The sequence below is a fragment of the Mauremys mutica genome, chromosome 1, assembly GCF_020497125.1.
Source record: "Mauremys mutica isolate MM-2020 ecotype Southern chromosome 1, ASM2049712v1, whole genome shotgun sequence".
NCBI lineage: Eukaryota > Metazoa > Chordata > Testudines > Geoemydidae > Mauremys > Mauremys mutica.
In genome coordinates, this window is record NC_059072.1 from 188,761,024 (window position 1) to 188,769,371 (window position 8,348).

General features: G+C 42.3%; 1 long non-coding RNA gene across 1 annotated transcript; it reads left to right on the forward strand.

Moving 5' to 3' along the window:
• The first annotated feature begins 3,035 nt into the window (after positions 1–3,035).
• LOC123368144 lies at positions 3,036–6,264 on the forward strand. The gene is made up of 3 exons (XR_006578703.1): positions 3,036–3,180; positions 4,507–4,626; positions 6,187–6,264. It is a non-coding gene; the product is annotated as an uncharacterized LOC123368144 (long non-coding RNA).
• The last annotated feature ends 2,084 nt before the right edge of the window (positions 6,265–8,348 follow it).

An 8,348-nucleotide genomic window follows, 5' to 3' on the forward strand; every position in this document is an offset into this window, starting at 1 on the left:
CAGTTTGAGAATTCTAGATGGGAGCAAATTAGAAAAAAATTAATAGCTTTACCCTTGGTCCCGCATATGCATACTCATGAAAATATCGGTGCTCACTCAAGAATACTTAGGTTTTTTTTAAAATCAGGCATTTCAAAGAGCTTCAGTCCTGTAATGAGTACAGATAAATAAAGTTAGACATTGTGGAAACAAGTTTTTGTGCAAAAGAATGTGTGTTGTGTATTTTACTCCCTTCCTTTCCTGCTCCTTTTTCCTTTCCTACATATATTAAATACAGCCAAAATCTTTTGACCTTCAGGGCATGCTCTAAGGCCTATCTGTTCTCCCAGACTTTTGAGAAAAGGGTGGGTGTGGAAGAAGATAGAGGATGCATGAATTGTCAGTCCCGATAGGTTGAATGGGTGAGAGAGAGTTTATAATCTTGGTTTATTTCATAATATTTTATTTGTTGTTTCAGACTATATGTGATACAATGCAGAATGAAGGAACAAATTAACATCCGTTACTTACAAACTCGTGTTTACCAACTGCAGGACTGATCTTACAGTTTGTGGTAAACCGAGTTGCTTGAAGTGGGGAGCTAAGACCATGACTGTCTGCTCTTCCGATCGTGCTGCCCAAGTGGAACAACAGGCAAATTTGTTGGCACACCCATGGAAAAGAAATAGTGGGTGCTGAGCACCCACTGGCAGTCCTGAGGATCAGTCCTCCCTGTCCCCCAGAGCATCTCCCACACACTGGCGGCCCACGTTTCTAATCTGCCAAGGGGTGTTCTCCCCCAGCTCCACCCCGGCCCTGTCCCCACTCCACCCTTGCCCTGCTTCTTCCCACCCCTTCCTGCCCTCACCCTCCCTCTTCCCCACCCAGTTCAGCCCCTTCCCCTGAGCATGCTGTGCTCTTGCTCCTCCCCTTTCTACCCCAGCTCCTCCTGATGCCATGAAACAGCTGATCTGCAGCAGGTGGTAGGCACAGGGAGGGAGTGGGAGGTGCTGATCTGCGGGACAGACCGGAGAGCAGAAGGCACTAGGGGGAGGGAGAGGTGCTGAGAGGGGGATTGCCAGTGGGTGCTCAGCACCCACCATTTTTTCCCCATGGGTGCTCCAGTCCCGGAGCACCCATGGAGTCGGTGCCTATGCCCCAGAGCCTCTCGCCCACCATGGATCAGCTGTTCAGTGGTGTGCAGGAGGCGCTGGGGGTGAGGGGAAGATTGAGGGCAGAAAGGGCCAGGGCAGGGGCAGAGCAGGGGCGGGAAGCTGTGGGACGAGTGTGGGGACGTGGAGGAGGGAGTGGAGTGGGGGTGGGGCCTGGGGCGTCGAGCACCCTCTGGGATCTGAGTAAGTCAGTGCCTATGATCCACACCATTACCTGTTTCCAGAAATAAAGGAATATGCTTTGCTGCACATGCAGTTCTCAGAAGTATCCTTAAAGAGAGAGCAAGTTATGGAATGATAAAAGGAGGCGTATCCATTGAATTGTGGTTATTGGATATTTTAATGTCCAGATTTCTCTAGCTATTTACTGCTCTAACATAAAATATGTTCCAACTACAAAATTTCATATATTAATAAAAACAAGTTAATCAATATAGCAGCAGCAGTTGGCTATTGGTAAAGTTCAACACTTAATCATAATTAGGTCAGGAAAAACTGATAGATCCAACTGTAAGAAATTGTATAAATACCACAAAATAAGTAACCAGCCACCTTTAAATCATCAAATTGGTCAAGTCTGGCATTGACTTCAATTACTTCTGTTCAAGTGCACTTGAAATATCAATTAATCTTCCACACTTAGAATGTACACTTTTTCCAATTATCAAATTAAGATTTAAGCTAAATCAATGAATGCAATGATAGTTTAATTATATTTAAACCACGTGAAATACACAATGAGGAAGTGTGTTCATGCAGATAACCACCTGGGTGCTATAGACTGAACAAATTACTGAAAGTATTAGGGCTGGGGGGGTTTTGGCATACATTCATATTATGCTCCTATCACTGCAGCAGCCACCCTTGGTAGATAGATTGGTACAAACAGAATAGGAAAAATTATAGACTCATATTTTTTTTTCTAAGGGCACCAGGTGTTTCAAATGCCACCAGAAGGGTGCTCCAGGCAATGCCATGCTGTCCAAGATAGCTTGGCATAGATTAGCTGAAAGCCTTTGTGTCTCTGCAGATTTTGATTAAGAAGCAGTGTCAGAACTCCTCTGGGCTTTCCCTTGGTACAGTGTAGCTAAGGGATTTTTTAATCACAGCTGCCAAAAATATGCCAGCTACGATAATTACATTTCAATTTAAATTGGTAATTTAATGACATTTTTTGAACCAGAATGTGGAGTATAATGTCATCTCACCTCCCCACACTTACCCCACAGCAATGCTCTTTGTGTTGGAGACAATTAAAGGACCCAATCCTACAAGGTACTGTGTTGCCTTTGGCTCTCAATTAAGTCAGTGGGTGCTGAGAGTTTTGTGATGCTCAGCACCTTGCAGGTTTGGGCCCACTGACAGCCCCTTTTCATTTTCAAGGACAGAGTCCCAAATTTAAATAGATTGAACAGCACCATTTTCATGCCCTAATGTCTGAAACATGCACCAAGCCCATCATGAAGCAGAAATATAGGACAATCTGTTTGGGCCTCTTACCTTTAATCTGAGTCCACTGGATTTAGCTTAGTGTTTAATGTTTTATACTTCTCCAGCTACTACACTTTATATGTGCTAATGAGAAGTAGGAAACAAAATCCTACCTACTGAAACTTTTCTATTTCTTTGGAGGGACTAGATGAACCCAAGACTTTCTGTCTGCCACTTTTTTTTCTTTTTCAGGGCATACACAGGAGCCTGGCAGTATCGGCATACATTTTCCTTTGTTTCGAATGCAGTGTGTATGGACATTTACATAATAAAATGCTTAAACAAATAACAGATGGTGAAGAGGCACTCATTTTGCTACATGTTGGAAACACAGTGCTATTCCTTGATCAACTCATTTCTCTTACTTTTGCCTACAGATGTCTTACCAGCTATTAAACCTTGGAGGTTATTCAACTGGTGAAAGGTTTGAAGACAGGCAAAAAGCTGTCTGCAGAATTTCCCTGCTTCAATCAAGAGCAAATGCTGTGCCCTGATGGGGATTCTCAATCCATCAAAAGTGGTTTTCGCTGTCAGAAAAGTAAATAATAATCCCCTCTATTTGTGACACTTGGGTTGAAATGATTCACAGTAGAGTATGATAAATACCACCATTGCACCAGGTCTTAAATACGTTTCTCTCTGGATTTTTGTTAAGAGCAGAAATCAGGAACAGAAAGAACTAACCATGTTAATGCTGATGATTAGCAATATCAATTCTCAGATAAATGCCATTAATTTTCTGTGAGAATTAAATTCCAGAAAAAGAATGTCTGTCTGATAGAATGACAGCCTTTTAGCCTGTGTACATTACCCTCTCACTTCCAGACCATAATTAGAATTAATGGGCCTAATTCTGATCTCACACCTGTTTTACACTAGTCTGACTCCACCGTTGACTTTAGTGGAATTACTTCTAATTTACAAAGGTGTGACATCAAAATCGATCCTGCGGATGAACATGGAGGGTCATTAATATGGACTGCAAGTTAATTCTAACTGCTACTCTTTTTATTTGAATTTATATAGTGCTTTTCATTTTAAGACCTCTGAGTGCTTTACAAATATTAATTAAGCTTCTCAATGTCCCTGTGAGATAGGTAAGTATTGATATACCCACTATTCTTTGAGTAGTACAGATGGCCAACTGATGATAGTTAAGAAGGTCATCCCCTGTGGACAGGTTATTCTGAAATTGTTGACTATGGAGTTTCTTGTACCTTCCTCTGAAGCATCTGCTGATGGCAATTGTCAGAGACAGGATACTGTACTAGATGGACAATGGGAGTTAGGCTCCTAAATCTCTTTGAGGGTCTGGGCCCATGTGATTTGACTAAGGTAGGCCAGATAGTATAAAACATAGGAATAGAGCCAAGGACTCTTAGTCCTATACTTAACCTCTATACCACATTCCCTCACCTTCCCCATCATACAGGAGAAGTGTACAAATGTGTAGGGATGGGTTTATGCAGTATACTTTGAACTAACTTTGGGTATCTCTAGCAACTAGATACCCACAGCTGGCACACGCCATCCGACTTGAGCTTGTGGGTCTCGGGCTGCAGGATTGTTTCATTGTAGTGTAGACTTCCAGGCTTGGGCTGCAGCCCGGGTTCTAGGACCCTGTGAGGTGGAAGGGTGCCACAGCTGGGGCTCCAGCCCAAGCCCAAAGGTCTACACTGCAATGAAACAGCCCAGGCCCTACGAGCCTCAGTCAGTTCACACGGGACAGCTTTTTTGTGTAGACTACTTAGGGGGGCTACTAGCTACTGCTTTACAGAAAAGTAGCCAGAAGACACGCTATCTGGCGGCGACATAATCTGGTCAGGCAGTTCATATTTATTTTAAGTGTCCATTTTATTTTAAGGCACTTTTGAGCAATGCATCTGAAAATAAGTGTCCTTGATCCATCTGGAAACATGTGAGTCTCCAGAACCAGTCTTCAGAAAGCATCACTGAACATTGTACCAACTCTTTCTCCTTGCAGGTATGCATCACAGGACATTGTTTCATTATATGACTATTAAGGCATGTGGGACTTGATCCAGCAAAGTGCTGAGTGCCTTTTGTGAGGTGCTAAGCATCTTCAGCTCCCACTGAATCCAGTGGGGGTAGCCTATTGTAGCTATAGTTTTTTGGGAAAGTTCCCATTCCTGTTTTGCAGCAGCACTTTAAGTTAGAGACTTTTTAAGCCTTCATGCTTCCTGGCAAATGCAAGATTAGCTCTGTGCCTTCAGCCCTTATGGGTGGAGCCTGTAATCTTTCTCTCGGGTGTGGTGCCATGATGCATATTTTGTCACCTCTAGACTGTACAGCGGCAATGGGTTCAACGTGGGCTATGACTTAAACTCATTTGAAAGCTAAAGCTGAAACCCTGACACTAACTTGGTTCATGACCTTCGGCAAGTTGCTCGAACCTTTCTGTGCCTCAGTGTCATCATCCATGAAATGGGGATGCTGTTAATAGTTATTGTTTGAATACATATTATGATAGCACCCAGAGGTCTGGATCAGGGCCCCGTAGTTTTAGGTATTGTACAGATATACTGGTAGGTGTGGTTCCTGAACCAAAGAACCTATAGTCTGAAAAGACAAGTGATGCATGAAGGATGCAGAGTTGAATTAGTGCATAAGAATGAATCTAGGGCCCCAGTTCCTGGAGTCAAGAGTTCGCATAAGAATCTCTTCTTTTATTAGAAGAAAAAAATTAAGACCTCACACATGCAGAAAAAAGCTTGACTATGTGAGGCCAATGTAATCACTGCAGAAGTGTATGCCTGAGCCTGCAGACATCCTGAAACAATAGCTCTGTGACATATGAGCTGTTGTTTTTTTTTAATGGATTGTTAAATCTGAAATACATTGTTTGAGAGGCCCCCTAATAACACCACAGCTCAGGATTCTGTGTGTGTTCCACTGCCAGTACTCCATGATAGCTCTCGTGAGGTGGTGGTAGCAAGGAGTGAGGAGTGGGGTCACAGAGGGTTTTTCTACACTGCAATTAAACACCTGCAGCTGCCCCATGTCAGTTGACTTGGGCTCACAGGACTTGGGCTGCGGGACCACAAAATTGCAGAGTAGACATTCAGACTTGGCTTGGAGACCAGGCTCTGGGACCCTCTCCCCTTGAGGGGTCCTTGAGCCTGAGCTCCAGCCTGAACCCAAAGAGCTACACAACAGTTTTACAGCCCTGTGACTCAAGCCCAAGGCAGCTGACACTGGCCACACAAGAGTGTTTAAGTGTAGTGTAGACATACACAGACTCATCGTTTCAGGCCAGAAGGGACCACCAGCTCATCTAAGGATGGGGCCACAGCATGGGGACAGAGACATGGAGAGTCCCATTTTGCATGCACTTAGGTCCTGAGTTGCATTAATCTGGCCCTACAAAGATGGGGAGAGGGAGACATATAGAATGTATTATATAATATAACTTTGCAATTGAATATTTAAATAAATCACTTTTCCCAACTGCTCCTGAGCCTAACCAATAAATGTTGATTGGGGTTGTTTTTTTTTTGTTTGTTTTTGGTACATGTGATGGCAGATGTGGACCTTGAGATGAATTCTGAAGGCAAAGAATTATATCCTCCTTTGAGCCCTTAGATGAAATGCATGATGTTATGTAAGTACTAAGTAGTATTCTTAATAACAATATTCAAGTGAATGAGGCAGCAGGATTTTGCTCAGAAAAAAAGATGTGCAGCAATATGACAATGAACAAAAAGAAGCTAACCCCAATGAACCTGAAAGTGAATTAAGAATCTGACTTTGTTTATAAACAGTAACATTAGAGTTATTCATTGTAAATGATTTCTTAAACAGATTTTACCCCTCTTGTTCTGTTCATGAGTTGTCTAAAAATTGATCACATTATTTACATATTTGTTTGTCATTTGTATTGTTTGTGAAATAGTTTTTACAAGCCTGTTAGGGACTATGGGTTTTAATGAAGTGTTTGCAGCAATAGTTCCTTCAAGTTCTGGATATTTGGAATTAGCTATTTAGGCTGTGTGATTGGTCACCTAAATCACATGGTATGCATTTTGTTCCCTGATTGGATGGCCTAACCTTTTATAAACAAGACTAGTGCTTTTAGACAATCATCAGAGTATTGGCTCTCTCAGGCAGGCAGTGAGGAACATTTTAGAGAGCGAGAAACATGGCAACAAGCAGGCCTAAGAACAGTTAGAATATCTGAAATCTTTAGTACTTCTGTTTTGTCCAAGGAAGAGAGTTATATCTGGCTACACAGATGAACCCAACATTATAAATAACTGAGTTCCTCCCTGCCTAAGGAAAGAGGAAAAAATATAATCCAGATTTGCTGGTTACACAGTACACTTTACATTCACTTTTCTCATTGTGTTCACACCAAGCAATTTTGTGTGGTGCATGTACAAGCAAGTTCATATTTGTGAATGCTCTGGTTAGATCATGTCCAGCTCATTTGCCTTCCTAAGTGCCAGGAATCTGGCCAAGAGTTTCGGGGAGCTGGTTTTTAATTTCCCAATCCTATATTCAGCACACATCATGTTACATGTATTTACCAAATGCCTGAATTGAAAAAATGGCCTCCATTTTATGACATGCTATCATCCAGAACAGTGATTGCTCATACATATTTGTTCAGTATTGGATAACCATGTAGATGTGGGACCAGACAGGAGGCTCCATAGCAGGGGTAGATGTGGCTGTCCCCAGGCACTGATCCCTTTGCCTTGATATTTGCAAACACTGAAGACATCAAGCTCCATATTCTGGGGAGGCAACATATGCAACCTGTCTCCAGGCAAGGGGCTTTTCTGTTACTCAAACCTCCCCTCTCCTTCAAATTGTCTTCCCCACTACTCACTGCTCCTCACAAGGAATAATCAGTCAGTTATTACTTTGAAAATCACTGGATTTCTCACTCCTCCATTCTCTTCCTGCCTCCTAACACTTTTGTTTCTAAGCACACAAAACCAGTCTAAATGAGGGGTTTAGCAGGGTAGCAATCTGGTCAGGAATATATACACAAATTCCTATATTCATGTGAATAAAAGAGCTCCTCCCATAAACATGTGGAGGGAAAGGCATAACTTGAATGTTTGCACAAAAGTGAGTGGACAAGGATGTTGACAGGATGGGCCTGAATGGTGAATTGAAATTAGCAAGCTTGGTGGTGAGTAAATTGTACCAGTATTCGCCCAGCTCTGTTTATAATGAATTAACTGTGTAGGGGAGACAGGAAAAGACTGACAAACGTAGGTAGGTAGAATGTTTGACTGCATAGTTTTTTGTTTTTGTTTTTTCAAGCAGCAGGGATGAACAATGTATAACATGGAATCCTGTAGAGGAAATTTTCTTGGGCAGACCTGTGGAGATAAGATTGTTGAGAAAAATAAAACACTGCTTAAAAGCAGCCTATGATATCCGATGTCACCAGCTAATTTGAAAGACTGGGACTAAGAACAGGTGACAGATTTAGCCTACTGTCAGTATGTATGGAAAAGGGATGCATCTCAGCAGATTTTGTCAGGCAGGAGTAAAGCAGTGAACCAGAACTAGGCCTGCTGGAGACCTGGTGATGTATTAAAAGCACTTGCAGGCATTTGTGACAAGAGAATATTTTCCTTTTGTGAATAGCAGTAGAAAGGAAGAAGTCCCCCCACAGGGAATTCATGCAATTGAAGACAACTGGGCTACAATATTGAACCTGAAAAGAAG